Source organism: Dermacentor albipictus, chromosome 4 (assembly GCF_038994185.2).
Source record: "Dermacentor albipictus isolate Rhodes 1998 colony chromosome 4, USDA_Dalb.pri_finalv2, whole genome shotgun sequence".
In the NCBI taxonomy this organism is placed as follows: Eukaryota; Metazoa; Arthropoda; class Arachnida; order Ixodida; family Ixodidae; genus Dermacentor; species Dermacentor albipictus.
The window spans coordinates 134,408,027-134,433,217 of record NC_091824.1 but is presented as its reverse complement, the minus strand read 5'-3'; the positions used below and the strand labels follow the sequence as shown (position 1 = coordinate 134,433,217).

At 45.2% G+C, this 25,191-nt stretch overlaps 1 long non-coding RNA gene across 1 annotated transcript in view; it reads right to left on the bottom strand.

Annotated features, from left to right (window-relative positions):
• The window catches only part of LOC135898395 (uncharacterized), a 118,275-nt gene extending 101,897 nt beyond the window's left edge, over positions 1–16,378 (bottom strand). Inside the window, exons 1-2 of the long non-coding RNA XR_010563320.1 lie at positions 16,172–16,378; positions 15,451–15,573 (exon numbers count right to left, since the gene is read on the bottom strand). This is a non-coding gene — a long non-coding RNA (uncharacterized lncRNA). The remainder of the gene's footprint in view (positions 1–15,450; positions 15,574–16,171) is intronic.
• Between the last annotated feature and the right edge of the window lie 8,813 nt (positions 16,379–25,191).

Below are 25,191 nucleotides of genomic sequence, written 5' to 3'. Positions count from 1 at the left end.
CGCTTGCTCCAAGTGTCTTTGAGGTAAGTTTAATGCTTCCTGTAAAAGAACCAATTTTCGAGCTGTATAGAGGTTCTTCCTGCGTGCTGTATGCGCGCCTTTGCTGAGAAATAGATACTCCCTCAAGCTCACCAAAGTACCAGCGCTTACTCTTCCTGTACTAAACCAACTTTAACACGGCATTCTCTGCGCTTTCGAAGTTTACACCAAAGTGCCTTTTTTTTCTTGTGTTTAGTGTTGCGTGTATACTTTACTGATTCCCGCCTCTAACCAGAAGCGGGACAGATCGGACGGACATATGGTGCACGTTAAAAAACCCGACGTGGCTAAAATTAAAATCCAGTGTGCCCCATTACGGCCGGACTCACAAATCATAATCAGATCGTGTTTATGGCACGTAGAACTCCAGAATAAATTTCTTCAAGAAGAAAGCTCGCCTAAAGGTGCACCTCAGATACTCGAAATTAAGCAACTTCCCACTACTACGGTTGCCCCATTTATCATGGAAAAATGACTTGGAGGACGCTTAAGCTTCGCCTTTGAGAGTGGAATGCGATATCATTCAAATATTCCGAACTGCTGCTCTCGCTTCGCGGCAACTGCTGCTTATGTAACCGCAATGTTTAGCGAAAAACGCTGGCGCCGTATACACTATGCACGGAGGCGAGTTTTCTGGTAGAAACGCAGCCTCTTGCGTGGGCCGATCCCAAAGGCAGTGCGCAGCCACGCCAAATAAATTACGTCATTTTCCGGTTTCTGTGATTGTTTCACACTTTCAATATTTAAGTCTCAGAAGATTTTACATAAAGAGCACGCGCTGTCGGCGTTTTGTTTCATGACATATCTATGTGGGTTCTCATTCTCAAAATTCCGAGGAATAACTTGGTCAAGAACGTAAAACAAGGTATGAGCAACCTTAATGATAGATGGTGTGGCAATATAACCCGCATATACTGGGTGTTCTATAGCAAATCGTTGCATGTACTTGTACCTAAATATATACGGGAATTTTCGCTCACGGACAAATGCGTAGACGCCGACAATCACACGGGATTTTATGCGGCACGAGGCCCTTAACATTATCGTGTTAAAATTGTAACAAGACGGGGGATTTGGCTCGTCATTTGTGGGAAGTACTGCCATACTGCATGCAAGAGCAGAAACAAAATCAAAACAAAATTAAGCGCTAATACGACAAGCCGTTCCAGGTGGCACAATAAGCTACAATTTTAGATGGCTGCCAAGAAGACGCATACCGGATAGAATCTGAGAATATGCAGAAAGCTTGGGGGGAAACAATGCGCAACAGCTTAAGAAAATATCAGAGAAAACAACTATATATGATAGATATTTCAGTGCCGGAAATTGAGATAACACCACGGTGAAAAGTTTAATAGTAAACCGCTAGCGTCAATTCAGTTGTCTGCTATGTAAGAACGCCCTATAAAGCACTTGCGACACAGCTTATAATCTTTCGAGAGAGAGAGAAATGGAAAACTAACAAATTCCATGCTGGTTCAGGGGTCGAACCGAGAGTCGGAACCCTGAAAAAAGAACAGGCCATGTGGTGACACTACCACTAAAGCATCCCGTAATTGCCCGTGTGTCACACTGGCAGATTCAAAGCCACAACGCAATTTTTTTATTAGTCCAGAATTTTAATAGCTGGATTCTTTGTACTCTATTAACTCATTTTTCCGCTGTTTTGTTCATATTATAGGCACTGTAATGCAAGGTTCACCAGAAGGCAGAAACAAAGTCAATTTCGCTTGGGAAGTACGGAACAGTTGTGCATGCACAGCCTGCATTTGTCAGCAGACGCGTTTGCACAAAATGTCCTGCAGACAAGCTTTCTCACTTAATTTGTTAGCCCTGATACAATGAATATCGAGCCAACTTGACCAGCTGTCCTCCCCTTGTGGTTCCTTTCTCACACAGCCCCACGTGACAGTTGTTCGTACCACCTCCTCGACCGAGATCTGCTCGTTTTGTGTTTCGAGCCGCGGCGCACCGTGCCGCACGACTTGCACGCCGCGCACGTGGAACAGCGGGGCTCCGGGGAGGGCGACGAGCCACGGGACAAAGTCCGCTGCGGCGACGCCGCGGAGCGTCGCGAGCACAGCAGTTTCGCGGTGGGCGCCTTGGTCACGTAGACCAGCGACGCGTCCTCCGCAGCCGGCCCCAGGTACGGCGCACGCCTCCGGCGCATCAGCTCCTCCATACACTCGGGGCAAGCGTCGGACTCGGCGACCGCTTCGGACTCGCTGTCTTCCACCGCCTTCAGCCTGTCATACCCACCCCAGTTGCGGTCCCGTATAACTTCCATCACGTTCGGCAGAGTACGGCGAGCCGACCTGGAGCGTCGCTGCGGCGACGGAGGCCTCACTTCTTCCAGAAAGACGTCCTTGCCGCGGGGCACGACGCGCACGATCTGCGGTTCCCTTGCGGCTGCCTTGCCGCCGTACCTGGCGTCTTCCAGGGAGACCTGCTGCAGTCGGCATTGCGGCGGGCACTCGTCGCACTGTAGGCCGCCGGCGATTATCGTACCGGCCACCGGTTGTAGGAGGCCGCTGGCCGGGAGTGCCGCAGGCACCATTCGGTACACCGCACTCTTCGTACGCGCAGAGGACCCCTGCTGCGCTTTGATTTGCGTCGGGTCCAAGTAGTACATTGTCTTTGAGCCTTGCCTCACGGCGGTACCCTTGTGGGACGGTGCTGGTTCCGGCTTGATGTCGAGGCGTCGCCTTGTCTGCGGCTCAGTGACGCTGCGCCGGACGGCGGAAAATTTAAGCGCGAGGGGTCGAATTTTGCGACGAGCTTTGCAGCGTCGTCGTCCAAAGGCCGAATAGACGAGCAGTGGCGACGATGTGCCAACCGCCCGAAGCGCCCCTCGGAATGTTCGCGCGCTAATCTGGCAGCTCGTGCAGTGAAAGCTGAGGTGGCTATCGCATCCGCGGAGGCCGCTGAGAAGACGAAAGGAAATGAAATGCAGAAATATGCTATTTCCTTACTTTACGATCTTTTGCCCTTTCCAGCAGTGGTAGAATTTCGGAAATGTAAATCAAATTATTTTTCAAATGTGCTTTGTACGTCAAATATGAGGCTGGTCTTTCATAGTGGTTATGAATCGTGCTATAAAAGAATAACAAGAAAAAGAAAGACTGCGTGTTTGTTCTTGTTGCCTTGAATGATTGTGGCGCATACCCACAGGGGGCATTGCTCATAAATAGGGTGCTTAAGGGGGAAAAATGCTTCGTGATAGTCTGTTCTTGCTGGCCTTTTTTTTCTCTTGTCCGAGCAGCGTATTTTAGATTTTGAAGTAGCTGGGGCTAAACAGTTCTACCTTTTCATTTTTCTACATTTCAATTAAAAGTACTCTATGCAGCCATATTCTTTAGAGGAAGGAGATTATAAAAATTGTGCCGTCTTCTCTTAGGCTCCTCATCTTATTTAAATATGTTATGGCACGTGGTACCGTCATATGATAGCGTTCTGGTGTACGCACTTGGCATGCTCCCAGCGTGAACTACGAAGGTATTGCACTGCGTAATTAGTGCTGCACTCCAATGGTATACAATATATCGACTCGGTATGTGCCCACCATTGTAATGCATTTTATTAGGAATTCACGAGTTCCTACTCAATGGACGCTCGCAAATGTAGGTCTTCTCAAAGAACAAGACATTGGTCTAACATATAACATTGTAAAACTTGCGGAAACCAACTTACATGGCCGGCTAAATAAATGGGTGTTATGCAACATGGTTTTGAGCCATAGTCAAATTGGACGCATGTGTGAGCGCTTCATCTGACGTTCCCATGTTGACCTTGAAAGCCGAATCCATGTTGCTCGACGAGGGAAACAATTCGCCAATTTAGTCACCTTTGAAGTCATTGAGGGCTATGACAGCGTGGAACATGTCATTTTATTAAAGGCACTTCAGAATAGAAGTCTACGAAAGTGCATTATCGCGTATTTACGTGTATTTTTGTATAGCGCGAAATGGGAGTTCTCTTCATTAGAGAATAATGAAGAGGTATCCCTCAAGGCTTGGTTCGGCCACTTTATCAAAGCGGTAGCCTTCGTTGGCTCTTTCTTGAAACTTCGTGGTATTTATCTATTTATTTATTTATTTATTTATTTATTTATTTAAAGGTACCTTACAGGTCCCAAGGGGAGCATTGAATAAGGGGGGCGTCATTGAACAAATGACAACAGAAAACCGATGCATCAGAGGTAAAAATGCCTACAATGATAGCGGTCTTGCACAACATTGTTACAAATAAAAACGGTAAAGCAGTACAAAGAGTTGTCAGGATAGGAATGTAAAGCACAGTTGACGGTAACATAAAAATTGGCGCATCAGTCGCGCAAAATAGCGCGATCACATAAAACAAACAACAAAATTGAAACAACAAATTGAAAAAAGAAATGGGAAAGAATAGGAATGCCCAGAGAAAGAGACAACTCAACCCGGCATACAGAACGGCGCATTAAAGAAGAAAGAAGAAAGAGAGAGAGAGAGAGACCTAAATATTCGTACCTAAATCGTACCTAAATATTCCCCCGGCACCTCCAACAAATGTGTGCCTTCAAGCACATGATTTATTTGAAGTTTCACATGAACAGTGAAGTTTTCTGTGTTGGACCGCTTGAAATGTTACACCAGGCATTTCATGGTGATCAGGGAAGGAATAATCTGGGAGATCATCTTCAGGCTCCTGAGTAAACAGTGAAGAGAAGATAGAGTTCAGTATTTCAGCGACGCCCTCGTTTCGTATTGGAAACTAGGTCATTTGCAGTTAATAAGATATAATTTGATGCCATTTTCCCAAATAGCTCAACACATTTGCCCTATCGGTACCTAAGTGAATTTTCAGAAGGTCACTTTTCGCACCTTGAACTAAAAGTAGCGGTTGTCCTCACGCTTTTTCTTTGAACAGAATGCAGTTGTCGGTGTTCTATCGCCATTTCGAAATTGGTATGTTTCCATTCACGTACCTGGCTTTTCCTCTATCTTTTGTCCTGAATTATCAGCAATCGTTCTGGGTATACACAAATTACCTCTATCTTTGTCATCAAGCATAATGTAACATACCGTCTGTTTGTTCTTCGCTTGCCGCGCCTACCTTATTAAAAGACACTTACAACACGCTCTTTCGCTGTGTGTGCGAAGCCACAAAGGTTTAGCTCTAAATGAACCTGCCGACGCACTAGTGGTGGCAACAGAGCCCCGCAACTTTGCTTCTGCCGATTCACGTAATAAACACGTTTATTCTTTCTCTTTCTCGCTCTTCCTCTCTGCCGATAACTTTTCTAAATCTGTATTGTCCTCTATTGAATTTCAGTAGTTTAAATGCTGAATTGCCACAGTATATGGTTGCCCCGCTATAGGCTTCAAGTCTCTCTTACCAGACTGCGACGCCGAGTGCCTCCACTTAACATTTAGTCATATACTAACAAAGGTATGGTTTGTCCCCTTTATGTTACTTCCGTGATGGTAGGGAGTGTCCTCAACACTTCTTAGCACGTCTCCGTTTTACACTTCAAAGGGTCGACAAATTCACTCAAAAGCTCTGGATGAACTTAACTTTCGCTGTGGTTCTTTCCTAGCGCAGTCACTCTTGGTTTTATTCACATAATTTTTACGATGCGACCTTCAATTTTTCGAGATAGACCAGACTTTCTTTTTAATTGGGGGTCTTGTCGCTAAACCAAGCAGTAAAGGATGAAGAAACTAAGCATCTAACAAACGCCCGCAGCCCCGTTTGATGCAGGCGCTGTAGCAATGAACTCGCGTATTTGTTGTTTTTTTTGTCGAACGGCTGTAGTCCTCTGGAACATTACGTTTAAGTTTGGCCCCTCTCAGAATCTGGTGCCTAGTATCCTGAATCCCAGCGTTCTCAGAATAATTCGCATGCTAAATTTTCTGCCTTCTCATATGCTCATTTTATGTTCACTGTAACATTTAATTATTTATGTGATATATTTACCAGTGAGCGTTTATTTCAAAATTTCAAATTATGAACTTTTTTCCGGATTAGTTACATTAAGTTTCTTTTTTTTAATCCCCGCAACTCCCGATTCCTGGCCGATTCTCTAAATTGATTTGCGCCATTGCACTCGACAACTAACCGACTAACTCCGTTATTCACTCATATTGTCTATATTGTATAGCTTACCTCGTATTTGCCAGTGATTTCAACTAGAACACCCCACAGCCTCAACCTCAATGCGCGCGCTAACAACTTCAAGGACAGGTTTTACCCGACTAGTCAAATGCTAGAGCAGAAAGAAACATATAAATACTTAGCGAGTATATTATAGCTCTTGAAACGAGCCATTATCACTTTTCAACCAAAGCGTCCCCAAAAGTGAACATTGATATCCACAAAATCGCAGGTGATTTTTTTAGAATGAAAAACTATCGAGATGGCTTTATTATTTAATTTTGTCCTTTTCTACCGTTCACAAAGCGGGTTTATTGGCGCGCGTTCTGTAACTTTCACGCAAATAATGCCTCAGCAAATGTAGCACGTGTTCATCAATAACGGCGAGGTGCCATGTGCACAAAAGCACGTCTCGTTACCAGAGGTGGCGTCGCGCTCGCGGCACTGCCAACAATGCGGTTCGATGGTAAAACCATCATGGTCGCCGGCGACACTGTCCTTGTGTGGCGCAGCGTGCGCAGTGACGTAGACCGCCTCACCGGTGGCAGTAGCGGCGAGTACACAGGCCGACGCATCGGCAACACGACTTCTGCGGCTGGCGCGTACGCCAGAGTCCCGTGACTACCCTGAAATCCCATGTTCGTGTAAGCCACTGCCGACTCGCAGGAACGGGACCGGTCACATCGGTGGCATTCGCGCGAGCCTCTCGTCGTGATTACGGATATCGCCGGAGAAGTGGGCGCAGGAGCAGCGACTTGGGACACCACGCCCATAGGCATGGCCATCGGTGGCATTATCGCAGCAGGAGCCGCCAGTGGCGCAGCTGCGAGGGATGGTGCCACCGTTATGGCTGCCACCGGCTGCGGCTGGGAACAACCTGGTGTCGACACGATGATGATAGGCTGTTCCTTCCTGCAGTGGTGGTGCGGGCGCCTCCGCGGTACCATCACGGGCACGGGAACGGGCACGTCGACCGCGATGTTCACCTGGCTGAGCTCGAGAGCTGGCTGATCGGCAGGCGGAGGAGGTGGAGGAGTCGGAACAGTCTGAGTGGACTTCTGTTTTCGCGCTTTCTTACGGCGCTTGCGGACTATCTTTTTCTTGGCCTTCTTTTTCTTTCGCCCAATAGCCAAGAAAATTATGGCTACAGCGGCAGCCGCCACAGCTCCAAGAAGGCCAAACATGGCGGAAAGTACGAGAGCCATCCAGTGACCCAACAGCTCGTCACTAAGAAGAGGACATATCGATGTCATGTCCGTGTCGATAGCCTTGTACGGGTAAAAGCAGTCACCATGGATTTTCTTAGCAGGTGTCTTAACTGCAGGATCCGGGGTCGGTGCGGAGGGTGGCTTCAGTAGTGCCTGCAACAAAGTTTCGACGTTGCCGGACGTCATTGGAGGTTTCTTGGCCTCTGGTGAACAATTCGGCAGCTGCTCGATACTTGTTGTGTTTTTAGCGGTACACTTGGACGCCAAAGCACTAGGCACAAGCCGGCAGAAGGGCTCGGGCCTGTTTGCCATGGGCCACACTCTGGAGACGCCGTCGTCGAGCACCGAAAAGTCGCTGCCGCGGTACGGAGAGCACATGTACGTCTCACCCAACACGCATACGGGCAGCCAGCGCGCAATCATGGGCAGGGCCACGATCAAGTGCACACACAGGAGAACGGCGCTAACAAAGACAACAAAACCCACGAACGTAGGGCCGGGCTTGCCTTTCTTGAGTGCCTTCGTGCGGCTATTCCACAAAGCACAGGGGAGTAGAACTGCAGCGACCGCACTAGCCAGAGCCAGAGCCAGCACACCCATTTGCATGATCGCCAAAGGACCGATCAGCATGCTGTTGAGGGCCGCGCGTCCACCATGGCTTTTCTCCCAGGCTGACGCATTTCCTTGGATCCACGCGACACTGCTTAAGGTAGCAGTGAGGCTGCTGTCGAGCTTCTTGCTCTGTTCAGGTGTCGCCCTCTTCTTTAGCTGAGATACGGTTACCTGGGTGTAGTTTCGGAGCAGCTCGAAGGTCCACTCATACGCTTCAGGCGTCTTCGTTTCCAAACCGTCCTTCATGCCATGCCAGGTGCTAATCATGGAAAGAAGGCAGATGAGTTGGACGGTGCAGCAGCCGATGAGAACGGCCTCGCAAAAGAGCCATGGAACGAGGCCCACTTTGGCAGAGTAACGCCGGAGCCCGAAAGCGGCCAGCGGAAACACTAGAAACAGCTGCAGCAGAACCCATCCCAGCAGAATATAGCATACAAGCGCCACGCTGCTCACGGATGGCTGCGCTGTGTCCAGGAAGTTGATCAGAGTCTCCATGCTGCCGCCACGGGCGATCTCCGAGAAGAGTTCGCCGTCTTCCGGTTCTGAAGTCAGGCTGCTCAAAGCAGAGCGGCCCTGCCTATTGAACCATGGACTGGAGCCCCCTTCTGCGTAGTCGAATTCAAGCACCACCAGGGTCGGTAAAGCCTCCTTTTTAACAGGAGCTGCGGCCATTGCGCCAGCAGCTTTATCCTCGAAGCGCGTGGAGGCGAAAAATGGCTGTTTCGGCTTTCGTTATCCTTCTTATTCTATATGTTTTATTAGCTGCACGTGCTACCCCGCGATGCTTACCTCGAGGATACTTAGAGACGCCTTGGAAAAGACGATGATAACGACCTTAAAACAGTGACGCGAACTCTCAATCATCGACAGTGAAACTCGCGTGGCGTTGGTCAAAAGCAGTTATTGAACAATATATGAAATCGCCAAACAGTTCTCAAAATCACTTATATTATTTTATGTAAATGCGCAGTCCATAAGAAATTTTAAAAAATATCTGAGCCCGTATTCACAAAACATTCTTGCGCTAAAAACTTTGTTCTAGCCATTAGTGATGCAGGACATATTATTTGAGAAGGCGATGATAAACAAAACTTACAAAGAAAAAAATTTGTGAATTCGGCCCTGATCTTCATTTTTTTTTCTTTGAGCAAATAAGATGTCCTTGTCATATAATAATGTTGATTGAAACTTGGTCAACTGAAGAAGAAAACGTATTCCCCCTGCCCTTTTTCACTATGTTTTATGTCAATTGCCCAATCGGTCGTGGTGGGGGAGTGTGCATGCTTGTAAGAGATACTTTGAAATGTGAAATCCTGTCAAATTTTTCCATAACAACAAATGGCTACGAACTACTAGCGATCCGATTTCGGAACAACATTTCTGCGGTTTGCTCTCGGTCACCCATTGGCAAGATAGCACGTTTTTTGGCTTAACTTGATATGCTGTTATGTTCTGTAAATGACAACCACTTTCAACTTATTTGAGATGGCGACCTAAACACAAAATTTCTTAATTGTAATTCTGCAAAGTTCCACGTAGAAAATTTGCTAACAGTGAATGGTTTTATGAATGCGATTAGTATCCCAACGGAAGTGACGCCAACTTCATCATCGTTGATAGGTGTATTGCTGACCAACATTAACACCGGGAAGGTTCAAGCGGGTGTGTTTTCTGCGGACATCAGTGATCACTTACCTTCGCTTTATGTTTTAGAAAGACTGTGGGATAAACCAGCTCGGGCAGACACATTTAATGCAGCCAATACCACAACAAGATATTTCTGGTTTTCATGAAAAACTGCAACTTATATCCTGGGACAGTGCGTACGAGATGGATAATGCAAGTAACGTGTATAAAAATCTCCCTCGTACTCTAAAGTCAATTTACGAGAGCAGTTTTCTCTTAGTACGTGGTGAACAGTATAAAAAAAACCCTTAAATGCTCAGAGAGCCCAGACTTCGTAAAAACAATAGAAGGTAAGAATGTTTTGCACAAACAGCACATACAAACTGAGCATGAGAGATATTTGAAACTATTTAAAATCTTCCAGGGCCGGCCTAGACAGTGATAAAAAAAACCTAAGCGTAAATACTATACAGGCTATTTTGGCTCGTCGTATGGGTGCTTAGATATTATATGGAATAAACTTAACGCGCTGTCATGCAGCAACGTTGCAAATAACAAAGTCGTTGCACTTGAAGGTAACGGTGCAGTGCTATCGGGGAAATTAGTCGCATATGCTTTCAATCTACGCTTTGTAAACATTGCTAACCAAAGGTCATGTGAGATTGAACTTGGTCATCTCCCATACTTAAACAGCTCCATAATATCATTGAGACAAATTAGCGAACATGATGTAATAAGTACAAACGGAAGCTTAAACAATAGAGCTTCCAAAGAGATCGAAAGGATATCAGTAAAGCCAATAAAATATGCTGCTGAGCTTTTAGTACCATGCCTTGTACACGTTTTTATCCTTTGTTTAGGTCAAGGTAACATTCCCAGTAAAATGCAAGTTGTGCGATTCTCTGTAGTACATAAAATTAGCAAAGAGTGACATGGCTAACCTCCGGCCAATTTCAGTGCCCCCAGTCTTTTCAAAAGTCCCTGACAAAATAATTCTTAAGCAACTACTGAGTTTGGCAATGAGTACAACATATTGATTGAATCTACATACCGTTTCCGCAATGATCTGAGCATAGAATACGCTTTAGTTGCTCAAAAAGAGTACATTCTGACATAAATGGACGAAATAAAATCGATTCTTCCCCTCTTTATCGACTTTACAAAAGCCTTTGGACTGTTGCTTGGAAGACTAAAATGTTATGGTTACCGCGGAAAGGCTGTAGACTAAACTAGGAGCTACTTAGAGCATCATTATCAAAATGTCGATTCAGATGCATCTATTTCTGAGAGACTGCCAATGCATTTCGGAGTGCCTCATGGGGCTACTCTTGGCCTTTTCTTTTTAAAATATACGCTAATTACATAACTTCAACCAGTTCTACCGCTAAATTTGTAACCTATGGGGACGACGCTAACTTACATTTATAAGGGACAACTGCAGACGAATTTACAGACCGCGTTAACTTGTCACTGAAGAAACTATTCGAATGGTCACGAGAAATAACCTAAATATGAACATTACCAAGAGGAAGGCGGTCATTTTTCCTATTAGGCATAAAAGACGTTACCAAAAAGAAAATAATTTTATCCAAACTATTTCTAGTTAAATTGTGCGCATAACAAAACATTAAGTATAGCTTTTCAGTCCGCCTATAATGCTTTAGCATTAAAACGCGCGATTGAGCAGTATAATGCGGTAGAAATGTTTTGGCTCTCTTAAATTAAAAAATTAAAGAAACAATTAAAATGAGAGAAACAAAGGAATTATCTACCCAACAGGATTTAGAAATGAGGTTATATATGGCTGACTATGCATTCATTCATCTACATGCGCCCGAATGTGGGTCACCCATAAGGTAATAGCACAGGATCATTCTTGGGGTAGGTAAACTTAGCGCAAAGAAAACTTCAACGCCCTCCCTCTCCAGAAGGAGAAGCGATGACAAGTCAGTAAAAGAATGATATAATGATTCAATTTCTGGCAGCAAAGAGAGCGTTAGGCCAGGCTCAGTAATCACAAAAAAGTAATTGCACTAAATGTCTTTGTAAGAGCAGCTGCCAAGCAGCTGTGATGTCGGACATATCATTAGCTAAGATGGCTGGCAAATGTCGCACTGCTCTTACAAGCTTCAAAATTCATGTACTTATTAAAACAGGTTCCTACTACGAGTTACACATTATTTTGCCACTATATTACGCCTAAGTTCGTAGTCATCTTTCTTACGGCGTCCTGCGCTGCGCTGCCGTATACCTGCGTCACCACAATCCACAAATCGTATACCAGTATACCAGTATTGTGGTATACCAGTATACCACAAATCGAAATATCTCTCGTCGTCCAGTGAATGAAATCGTTATCTAAAAATGTATTTTTATCTTCTCAAACTCAAGCATGTGTTCAAATAGTAGTACGTGTGACTACTGCAATTTATTAGTTTCTCTGCGTCGTTTCTAGGTGTTGTCGCGCACAGCGAGAAGAAAAAAGAAAAAAAAAGAAACGACGGCGACAGGGGCGCACTTTTCAAGAGGCAGCAACAACATTCCAGTGGCTCGCTGGCACCGATGATGGGGCCGATTTCGCTGTACAACCAACGCACTACTTGTTTCGAGAAACAAAAGCGACGGCGGAATTCGCTTTCTGCCATTTCTTCAAACGCGTTTCGCACCGCCACCCGCTCTCTTTCCTCCTCGAGCAACGCCAGCGCAACAACCTAAGTTCCCAACGCAAGCGTCATTTTTCTCTAACTAAACTATGGATTGGATCCGAATGGGCTATTCAGCTGCCGAAGCCATCGTTTGGATCAAATCCAATCCACCAGACGCGCCATGCGAAGCCGGTCTCGTAACGAGCCATGATCACACCAAACTTCCCAAATCCCGTCGCGTTCGGCGCCTAGCAGACGACGTGCTTGGTGGCAAGATGATTGACAGGAGCGTGTCATCATTTTGACGTCACCAAGAACGTGGCCAATCGCGCGCGCCGGTAACCAAACAAACGGGCCGAACAACAATCTCCGATCGCACCCCTGGGGTGTGACCGTGGTAGTTCCCGAGTGCCGGTACACAATGACGACGACAGCCCTCCGCCATCATCGCCTGCACGTTCAAACCACTCCCCTTCGTCAGCCCTCTCAGCATCGTTCGCTCCTGCAAGACCTCGTAGCAATATGTACCTAAGGATGCGCTCCTCGCTGAAGGTGGCTTGAATAGTTGTTCTTAAAGAACATTCTTTACAAAGACACCGTGATTATATAGCAGTGAACTGGGCTGATTGTTATTCATTTGTTCTAGATAAGGCGTGTAATACTAAAGATAACATGAACAAGGCAGAGAAAGGACACGCGCAGCCTGGTCAATGCTTCGATCGGTAATGTCGAGCCTGGTAATGGCTTCCATAGGGTCTTGTTCTAAGTCGGGACGATATCTGAGTCGTGCATTTTATAATGAAAGTTGCAGTGCTTGCATTTTGCTCTTTAACAGATGCAATAACCTGTAGAATTCGTACTCGCTTAATTTCTTGCAACTTTCTTGTATGCTAGGAAGCATGTAAGAAAGTTTCACAAGGCAGTCCTGCTTAATTAGTACAGAAAACGTGCTCACAGTGCCAAAATAATTAGTGGTGGCAAAAAAAACCACTAAAGCCTTGAAGCTCACATATTTTTTTTTTTACTTTGTGGCCTTTTTGTCTAAGTTGAGCTCGTTGATATAGATTGTACTGTAGTTCTGCAGTGCGATTCCATGCCCAGAGGAGGATAGCCATTAGTTTCGATTACAACAGCGGCGCGTTTTCTCATCGAACAGCGCTGTTTAATGGCGCACAGATTGTTTGCACTGCTAATGGATGCATACAACGCTGGTCAATGACCCCATCGGTTGGTAAAGTAACGGTCCTATGGCCGAATGCACGGTGTAAACGAACTCTCCTTGAGCGAAGGTAGGGGGCAGCCCTCAACGGGGTGGTCTTCAGTATTATAGTGCGCATCAGTTTATAAAGTGATAACGTATAAACAGGGCATAAGCGCCGTCAAGTGCCCGCGATGCCGTTGAAAGGCACCTGAAGTGTTTTCTTATAAAGCGTTTATCCAATGAAGTAACAGTTTACTGCAAGAAATTCGGGACTTTAATACTATAGGACTTTTTCAAATGGGTACTTTATAAATACTTGTCTAGCACACAAGAGACCAACACGCTTCACGTTCGCTCTCTGCAATTTCCTTAACACACTTACGTTCCTAATGAAGTGTATGTGTTATCGTGCAGTTGTTTTTCTGAATAATACACTTCTTTAACTTCGTGCTCATGAAAGATTCGTATATCGTTCCCTGTAATATCATGAAAGATACTACAGGGAACCCTGCTAGAACCTACACGGGTCAGGGGTCGCATCTTTATATACTTTGTTTGTACTCTATTTCACATAACTAAATTGATTGATTGATTGATTGATTGATTGATTGATTGATTGATTGATTGATTGATTGATTGATTGATTGATTGATTGATTGATTGATTGATTGATTGATTGATTGATTGATTGATTGATTGATTGATTGATCCCGCATCGAACTCTAGTTGAAGGATACCGCATAAACGCTCTATAGTTGAAGGATACCACTCAAGGTAATAATGCTTGTGTGCTGGCATGACCGCTTTCCAGAACGAAAGGAAACGTTGCTCTGTTGAGCATATTACGCTTAGCGCATGCTGACGGGTGCTACCGTCAAGCATATGTAGGTATTGACACGTGTATTGTTTAACTTTTTCGGGTGACCGCTTTCCATCATCTAACAAATGTTGTCGCTCAGCGCGGGACGCACCCGCATGTATCGGAAGTTTCTCGAACGTTATCGATGTTTTTGCCGGTCGTCTGTTGTCCCCCAAGCCTGTGTAATGTGACTGCATGTGCAACGCAAATTGTGTAGAATTTTCTGGAAGACACGCGGGCACGAGCAATTTAAGCAAGCGCTGCCTTTCCATCCTATGATCAGCAGCACGAAGGTGTTCCTCCTATGGTGTCATGCTGCATACTTGTCGCCTGGCAGCCCACGTTCCCGTCCTCGCTGTGTGCGCGCATCTATGTGTGGCTCGTCCTAGTGGGAAGTGCGATAAGCCCTCCAACTCGGCCCTTCGTGCAGCAACAAAGACGCCACCTTCCCTCGTTTTGCGGGTCGCTGCTTCATTCCCTCTAGTCAGCCGGCGTGAGAAGGCCCGTTCCATTGGGCACAAGTAGCATAGAGCTGCGTTTTTTCAAAAGGCAAACGCTGAAACAAACGTGCAGTACTAATTAAAGACAAGCGTAGACTTTTCAAAACGGGTATCCTACTGTTTCGACTTGTCTTTTTCTTAATGTGTAAGCTCGCCTTTACTCGCTTCAAATATGTACCGACTTGAACAAAAATGTGCGCTGCTATGGAAACAAACGCAACGGTGTTTACATCCGTAGAAGTCCCTTTTGTATCCCCGACTAGGTTTCCTTTCTTTCGATTGCCACTGCTCTCGGCCTTCGAATTACAGCGTCGCCATCCGATGATCATGATTATTGTAATCCACTGCGAACACTAATTCTTCTTTGTCCACGTCCGCTTCACAAACAGTATATTGCAGGAACAAGGTGCTCGTTTTAGAGTAAAGTTAGCTTGTTGACTATGCCGGTTGCTTCCATGTGCTTTTAGATTCTCTTCCTATAATTATTGACATCCGTACATGCAAACGTGCCTTGGGAAGTTTCGCAGCTGTACATGAACTATACGCTGGGCATTGCAGTGCTGAATCACAGTGGAAGGGCCTTCAAGTGCAGACAAAGGCGATAGAGAACCCAGACGGAAGTACTTACACAGAGAGGTGCTTTCTCGAAGAAAGTCGCTCCTAACGATGCTCCTAGATAATCCTTTTCGTAAGCATCCCCAGACGCAGAGGAGCGCAATTAGCGCGTCCTCGGAAAATCTCGCTTCTTGCCCTGGGAAAACACAGAAGGCACAGACAATGATTGCTTTTGGGGCTTCGCTATGTAAGACGCGATATCATGCGGCTCGGTGTTCGGCGCGCAGTTGCAAGCATCGGTTGTTGCTAACAATCAGCCCAGTCAGGCCTGCCTAACAAGCGGTGAGCGGCTGCTTGTAAGCGATGAGAACGCATTGGCCTAGTGGATGCACGTAGCCTTCCTCGTTACCACAGCGCTTGTGCCTCGGGGTGCCTTGGAACCGGGATTGGCGCGGCCAGTTATAAATAACGATCGAGGATTAAAACAGCGCCCTCTTCACGTTCCACGTTTCGATTAATGAAGCATTTATGTCCTCGCGTGGCACAGCTATGATTGCGCTTAGCGTCGCCACAAGGCGCGTTTACGCGACGCGGAAGTGTAACGCACCGAATTTGAGAACACACCCCCATACGATTCTCACAAACGATTAAGCCTCGCGCATCTGTGGCGACGCTTCATGACCCACGCCTACGCACAAATGCTGGTGCGCCTTTTTCTATTAAAAAAAAAAGGTCAGACCCACAAACACAAGAAAAAAAATATGCGTCGCGGGTAAGCGGTGAACAGCACTTACAAGCGTGTGATTTACCGAAGGCGATTGCTTCTTGGGTCTGCCCCTGTCCAGCTGGCACGTCGTGGATTACTGGAAACCTGCGAACTTCCCCGTGCTCAGTGATTTCACGCGGGAAGTTTTGACCATCGACTTCATTTTACGCAATCTCATAATAGATAAACCTGTTGAAAGAATCGCATAACACAAAGTGATTTTCTTTCCCATCTGGTTCGAAGAAAGTTCAGCGGTGATTCTGACTTGAAACGTAACGCATTATTATAAAGTCCAGGCCGCGATCACTTTGCTGACAAGCGCCATTTGACGTGTCTTTCGCTTCCATGTCAGGTTAGGCTTGTTTCTTTCCCTGCTGCCCTTGCTCTTCATAAGATAACTGTTTCTTATATATCTTGAAATAACGAGCTACCTGCGATAACCGAAAAGTTGACTCGTACAGCTGGCGTGTAATTTTAAAAACATATATATTGAGATTTAGCCCTTAGAGACGTTCTGAGTCGTATTATTCTTTCTTTATGTGCTTGTCCTTCGGTTTCGTCAGGTGCAAAGGGGCAATGTGTGGCGAGAACAGAGTAATGCGAACTCTATGAGTGGAATACCTACCATTGAAATTCGAAAATACAACGAGGCATTATTTTCCAAATTTCTTGCTTTACATCATCGACATTGTGGTCACTCACTTATCCTTGTACAAAACAAGGTTGTTAATTGGAAGACTAAATTTCACCCTTAGACCGAGCAAACGACTAAAATGTCGGTCACACAAAGACGATGTCAGGTTGATTTCTTAAAACAATAATTTAATTTCTCACAATCCTGCCGATCATCTTCGAAATCATATTAAATCCTCCAAATTTGCGGCCTTTTTGTAAATCCCACGTTCACCTAATATCCGTTCCTTTAATATAGGTCCGTTTCTAGTATGTATAAAATTTCCCTCCCCCTGAAGTCTTCCTTTCGTTTTTGTACCGTGACCATTTGACGTTGTGCTGGAAATACACGCGAAGGTGCTTCACCAAATTCATACACTCCGAAAATACTTTCTGTATATGTATGCCCTTCCTCTAGCCACAAGCACCACTTGGGTAAGTCCCAAGGATTTACTTCAATATTTTGAATTGTAATAAGACGTAGCAGTAAAATGTCAAGTCAACTTATTCGATCCAAGAACAATGACAGTGGCTATAACGCCACACACAAAGCAAGACAAAAAAAATAGCACTTAGCAAAAGCAACAACAGCAGTAGTAACGAAAAATAATGGAGAACTTCAGAATGTTTCTCCATTCAAACGGCAAACATCAGTAAGCATTATTGGGCAGCGCATATACAAACGAAAGACGAGAAAGGATACAGGACTAGCGCTGGTCTAAGTACTGAAAATTTCTATTGTTAGACCAGCGCTTGTCCGCAATACTTTCTCCTGATTCGTTAGAATGTGCACTGCACAAGAACGGATAGTTTCCAACTCGCCCACTTTTCAATCCTTCTAGAATATCCGTAAGGACTGGCACTCATATGAACATCCAGATCGCCATGCAAGTTGCGGTCCTCTACGATCTGCATTTCTCTGGGCAGCCTCTGGCGAGCTGACCTCGATGTCTGCGCGGCTGCGATCATGGTCTCACTTCCTCGAGAAAGGTGTTCTCGTCCTAAGGTACGACATGAACGATCCATGGCTGGTCGGCGGCTGTCGTGCCGTACCATGGTGTCTTCCAAGGAAACCTTCTGCAGGCAGCATAGATGCGGGAAACTGTTGCACTACAAGCCACCGGTAATGATATTCCCCATGACCGTTTGCACTAAACGGCCACTCTAGAGCAGCGGTGGTGCCGTGCGGAACGCACTGTTTCTTGAGCGGCCAGAGGAGCCCTGGACAGAAATGCACAGTGTACCGATGCCACCTAACAGACGTGCATGATTTTTATTTGCGCCGGATCCGAGTAGTAAACGGTCTTTGACCTTTTCCTCGCCACGGTATCCATGGTGAACGTCCTTGTTGGGTATTGTTGCCGACGCATCACATGGCCTTCGACTCAGGAGCGACGCGCCAGGTGGCGGAAAATTTCGGCTGGTAAGTCGCTGTTTGAGGTGTAGTGTTGCTGCGAGCGTTGTATCCTCGTCGTCACGCGCCGAATATGGACGAGCAGTGGTACCGATATTTCAGGCACCCGAAGCAGCCATTATGGTGATGATGATGATGCATTATTCGATGGCACAAATCCACTGCGGAGGATAGGCCACGAGGTAAAGAGATTTAGAAATATAAAAGAAGAATATAAATGAATAATCGAGGATGAGAAGGAAACCAAAATTACAGGAAATTAAGTAGTGTACAATAAGTTAGCGTCGCATAGATAGGAACAGCAACATAAAATTAATATTTAAAATACGTAAAATAAAGGGTAGACGTAAAAATGAACAAGTTAAGTTTTCAGTTTGTGCACCGACTTAAGCAATGACCATCGTATGCGGGGCAATCATAAGAAGAAAACACTGGTAATGTAAAAAGTGCGTTAATTTTTTGGTATCTTATTATCAATACGGCCATTTGCAATCGTAGTTTAATTTCTATTATCAATTTACTTTATACGCCTGATTAGTGGCCAACCTCGTATGCAGATATGAACCATGGTATGAAAATAAAACAACAACGACCACTACAAAGACGACGACCATGATATGGAATGATAACAATAACAGCAATAACAACAATAACTGAGGCATACAGTAATGTGATTTAGTTATCATGTGGGCGACTCCAATTTATACAAAATTATGAAAAACTTTACCGCTGCTTACATCACTGGTCATTGCGTCCCTTTTTTATGGCTGCCAAGACACGTGGATATGGAAGCAAACTACGCATTAGACTGATTAGCTACTGAAACGAACTGACTAGGTGCCCTGCTTGCCATTGAAGTTCCCGTTCAGACTCCATAAATGTTCTTCGCACCTAGTGGCACAAACTTTGTTATGACGCACGGTTCGATAAAGAGGCAAAAATTTCACTACCACAGAGAGTTGACCCATTCCTGCGGTTCGCATCAAACCAAAAGATTTACCAGATTATTATTGGCACGTTCCCTCATTATCCACGCTTAGATGAAGTCCATACACTTCAGTTCTTGTGGCGCATTAAAATAACCTTTGTAGCAGTTTGTCGGAACAGAACGTTAAAAAAAAACACGAAACACGAAAAACCACGCAGGCCATCCCCGTGGCGCATACCTTGTCTTACATTTATTACAAAGTTATTTCTCGGTATATTGAGAATGGTACCTCATAAACAAATGCATTGAAACAAAACACCGACAGCACATGCCTTTTATGTATTTGTGACATGACCACGTCTCAACTACGTCTCGACGTGGCCGGCGTTAGCGGCGTGCCGGACAGCAGCAGCAGCAGTGTGAAAGTCGAAGGAAGAGGCAAAGAAAGCTTCCCTTTGAAAACTATTTTTGGACTGGAACGAAGACGCAACCGAAACGTTATATATTATTTTGTTTCGGAGTGAAACCGAAATATTCTTTATCCTTTTCGGTTCCAGGAGAAAGTCGGCAATCCGAAACAATCGACGTCAGGCGACATCAGAATCAGCACGTATCTCAGGCAGGGATAGTGCGAGCGATAGCTGGTCGAGCGCTCCACTAACCTGAGCCTGTCGCTTGGTGCACTATAGCAGATCGGCATAGTAGCGAAACCCCGGGCTTGCGCGCTGAATAGCTCATCGTTTCGTTTTCTACGGGCACAACGCTTTGTTGCCGAAGCTTTATCTTTCCTTTATGTTCGTCTAAGTTCGTTTTATTGCAAATGCGGTCTTGAATTTCGCCGAGTACACTGGGTTATTTGCCGCTCTTGAGATCATGATGTCGGAATACATAATTCACTTATTGAGAAAAATAAGTACTATGCTTTTATCGTTAGCTTGCTTCGAAAAAAATTTTTTTTCATGAGAACCAAAACCGATGTGAATAGTTAGGGATCTCTTCTTTTTTTCTTTCCCGAGCAGAACCGGTACGGAACTTTTTTCGGTGGCACGTAGTTAAAAGAACGAAAAACATGTCGTTCCGACACCCTGGTTCGCAGAGTGAAGTTCTGCGACAAACCCGACGCTTCCGTGGAGTATATGACTATACAGGATGTTTTTTTGTACTTTCTTTAGGTGCACCAATTTCTTTAAAGATTGCCTACGGCAGATAGCACAATTCTAACCGTTAATTTGCATTGCTCGATGAGGCGGCCATTAATTCTACGAGAAATCAAAATGTTCAATTGAATAGGTAAAGTAATTACGCTAATAATGTTTAATTAATTACTTTACGCCGCATATTTCAATCTACGAATTGTAGCCGCTGAGATCGCATGGCGTATCCAGTGTGCGGGAAACCTACCAAGTTAACTAAATAACCATGAGAGCACCAAGACGTAGGCGGCTGTTTCAACACCTATACGACACGCATGTCATGACATTCATGTCGTGACCTATAATTTATGTTTGTAGTACACTCTTGACACACTATGCCAATTTTGGTACGTACCAATTTAACGAAACTACCATGACAGCACCAGTACGTAGGCCGCTGTTTCAAGACCATGTCATGACATTCATGTCGGAACCTATTATTTATGTTCTTCATACGCTCTTGTCACACTATGCCAATTTTGGTGCGTACCAAGTTAACGAAACGACCATGAGAGCACCAAGACGTAGGAGGCTAGATAGATACTGTCAAAGTGGCAAATGTTCGCAAAGAAACGTTTCGCATTTAAAATGGCATAGGTCACGGCCTTAGAATAAGCGAGCGGCCTTTAATTAGTGCTTTCGGCGATACGGAAGCAGCGAGCTTGCGGCTGAGCATAACAAGCTTTGAGAAGTAGAACGAATCTAAAGCCTATTGTGGTTCGCCAAAAAATTATGGAGGTTCAGTGTTGAGGGCACTGGAGCGAATACCGCGAAACAGGGGGATCCTTAAGCCGAGGCGAACGGAGCAAAGGCCACGTGCGTCCTAGCAGCACCTCTCGAAAATGCGATCTATAGGTCGGGCTCATCAGCCCGATGGCGCTCTGCAACGCCACCGTCTCCGAACACCGACGTAAAACCTTTAAGGTGAAACGGTAGTGATTTACTCTTCAACACGGCTCAGTTACCCTCCCCCCCCCCCCCCGCCCCTCAATGTTATATCACCGCCGGCAGGTACTATCTGTGCATTTATGACACCGTTGTTGAAAATGCAAAATAAATCCAGAACAAAACTGCGCTGTGGCAGGCGGGCAGTTACAGACACAAAGGAAACGTTTTGTTTTGCTTGGCAACACAGTAGGTAGGTGTGCAGATACTTTAACAGCTTCTTGGAGAGGGCTTCAGCTTGACAGCGATTTAACGGGCATATGTGCACTCCGCCATTGTGCATTCCTGCCTTGGAGATGTTATATTGGCTGGTAAAAAAAGTACGGCAAGCCGCCGTTTCCCCGTTTGAAAAGAGCAAGTAGTGTCTCATCAGGGGTGTTACCAATGTCTGACAGAACCGCAGTGCGGAGCTGCAAGTGCCTACAAGTTTCAGAAGTTCTTTTTGAAAATGCACCTTTTGCATGTGTGTATTGCATTTCTACATATATTACGACTGATTACACCCAACAATGTGCTCTGCGTCAATTAACTGTCACGTGTTATCTTGATGAGAAGTACATCTAGAAATACAAGCGACGGTAACAAAGTCATTTAGACTCTTGAGGTACATTGATGGAAACAAAGTTCGTTCGACTCAATTTAGATTTTATTCAATAGGGGCTCCTTACTACTGCTCAAGATTGCCAGGATGCAGACACAGGGACCAAATGCTTCTCACGAGAATCTAAGCTATGCTATAAGAATAAAAATAAAAGTGGATTTCTGGCTGAGCCACTATCCAGACAGTAGTTAGTCGGTAATAGGATAAACGTTAAATAATTTTTCGTAGATTTTCGCTCGCAGTGTCGTAAGAAAAAGCAATATTATGGGGTTTGCGTGCTAAACCCATGATATGATTATGAGGCACGCCGTAGCGGGCGACTCCAGAATAATTTGGGCTATCTGAGCTTCTTTAATGTGCACCTAAATCAAAGTACACCGGTGTCTTTGCATTTCGTCCCCATCGACATGCGGCCGCCATGGCTAGTATTTAATCCCGCGATTTCGTGCTTAGCAGCGCAATACCAAAGCCACTAAGCAACCATGGCGGGATCAGTGTCGTAGTGAACTAAACCAATATGCATAGCCACACTTTGGCCACAGAAAATTTGCCACGTTTCTAAAATGTGCACAAACACGCAGCAGAAAGGTGAGATCGGCCACACGTTAAAGGATAGCTAACAGATAAAATTAGGAGTCCTCTGATTGCCTTTTTTCTGAAATAGGCAGTCAAATACAAAAGCTTGCTGATTACGGAATATCAGAAAACGTTACACTTCCGGGTAGCCTCTAACAGCAGCCAGTAAAACCATATATCACAATGATGTTCGCATATACTAGTAGAGACTGGAAATGTCCATACGAGGATGCGTTACGAAGCTGCGGAGACATTAAGCTTTTTCTCACATCCTATGGTCCATAAGCTTTTGTGGTCGACTGCATGCTTGATTAAACAGCACCCAACAGGGATAACTGTCGTTGACCTGAGTGGTTGTAGCACATACACGAAGTGGGGGCTTTGCCATGAATCGGGTGGTTAAGTTAAGCGGATAAAAAAGCAAGAAAATTAAAGTCCTTGTTGACATGACTGTCATCGTCGTCGTCCTTGTTGTCGATTATGATGATGACAATGATCAACAAGAAAATATGTTGATCATATTGATGATGATGATCATGATGATGGTGAACCTGGCGTCCACCTGACTATGAAAACTTTCGAAGGTAGGCAAAAGCGTAAGCGCCACTAAACATTTCCTGTCGGCATTTTCAGGTCAATATAGTCGTCTGGAAAAACGATGGCTTTGTTCTCTGCAAAGTACCTAGGCGAATAAATCAATGCGTTTTACCGGCCTTCGGCAGTAATGCGAAGACCTAAATAAAGCACTCTAAAGGTACAATGAGTTCACATACGTGCCACGTTCAATTCACTTAGATATCGCTCCCTTAATGGTAGAGGACAGAGTTACAAAGCCAAATTCCCAAACTGCAGCAAGAGTGTTTCGCACAGGGAAGCAATTCACTCGTAATTTAGTTATGCTCCTGTTCGTTGCAGAAACGTGTGGGCGTAACGCTTGGCTGCGCTGAACGGATTTCCTGGCAATTTTCGTTTCACAACCAAGTCGTGAACTATCGTCCAGTTTATAACCTTCAGTGCACTGACGCCAAACAGAGAAGTTGCAAAAAAACCGCTGTAACCACACACATCGCAATCTGCGACTGCTCTTTCTTTTCAACCTTGCATAGACGCATTGCGGACAGAAAGAGTGATATACACGTCGACCGCTTCCATTTCGGCCGATGCCTAATAATCTCAAGTAACACCGTTGCCTCAGGAGGAGCGCTTTGCTTAGCTTCGAAGCCTGTACGGCCGGGCATGCCGCCAACACCGGTCGGCGCTGCGTTTTGTCTTACTTATCGTGTGTAGCCACAATCTCTTTCATCCGCAGCAATCTTCACCCGCTTTCCTTTTTCGGGAGCGCCGCACCTTCCCGCTACAGCTAACAGGTGCCCCAGTCTCTTAATAGAGATAGGTTTGGTCGGTATCCCGCCAGGTTGCCTCTCTGCGAGAAAATCGCCGTACGCGGCTTAGCAATAAAGACACGGGGTCCAATGAACGGACGGCCGACTCAGTGTATACTGTATATGACTTGCTTTTGATTCTCTCTTGAAGAACAGTTCAACGTAGATGTACACATACTCTCTTCATACGCCTGCCACATGCCAGTACCTACTGCCACCAGCCTGTTCAATGCAGCGACGTTTTCAGCTTCTACATTCGTTGTTGTTTCTGCCGTCGTTGTCATTGTGGCTATTGTCGTTGTTCTTGCATTTGCGATCACCGTCATCATAGCTGTTGTTCTTCCATACAATAATTTTACTTGCTGTTACTGCGTGCATGTTTGTGGGAGTGTGCGTGTTTGGGGACGAGGACGGTGCGTGCGCGCACATGGGCATGTTAAATGCTGCGGCGTTCAGCTATCTATGTAAAGACTGCAAAAACAAAACGCGTTCCACGGGGAATCGTTTCTGACCTTGAGTGGTTTCCTTGCTTGATATGTGCCTAAAGGCAAGCCCCCTTTTGTTGTTAGATCACCATAACACCATGCATGTAGTGCGAATGCAACGCAAGACCTTGCTATCGATCTCACTGCTTCGCGTTCCGACAAAACTGCAAGTGTGCTTCCTTTCTTCTTTTTTTTTTTGTGAAGTGGACCCAAAAGGTCTTGTGATCCCATTTTGTCACAACTATTTCCGTTTTGGAGCGTATATTTCTTGCATTTTCCCTTGTAGTTTGTAATTTTCATCTCCCTTCTTTGTGACCAATCCTTCTAGTAGGTATGAGCCGTATTTTGCCACCATAACGACGACGACAATGACAGCTCTCCCACTGCCTTCAAGGTTATCCACAGCAGCCATTTGTTGGCTAGCATGAGTAGTTGCTGAAAGTTCCTCGATTCTCTCGGGATTGTAAATCGCATAGCAACAGCTGCAATACCTCATTAACTAAATAAGCAGTTGGCTAGGTACAACTGGATGATGCAGACGCGGTGAAATCGTTTTCCTCTTTCTCTTTAAGCCTATTTGCCTTATTGACATTCACAGGCATACGGACCAAAAATCCTAATTTTCAAGGTATTCTTTGTCCTTACATTAACAAAAAAGTATATGGTAGATTCGCGGGGTATTATGGCATGAGAACTGACCCGCCATGGTTCATCAGGCATCCAAGCTCGAGCTAAAAGCTATGAAGTGATAAATTTATCATTGAAGAAAAGAAACAGATGATTAAATACTCGTTTCGACAATGTCGATTAAATCAGATACAGAAAATCAAAGTGCGATTTATTTTAAAAATG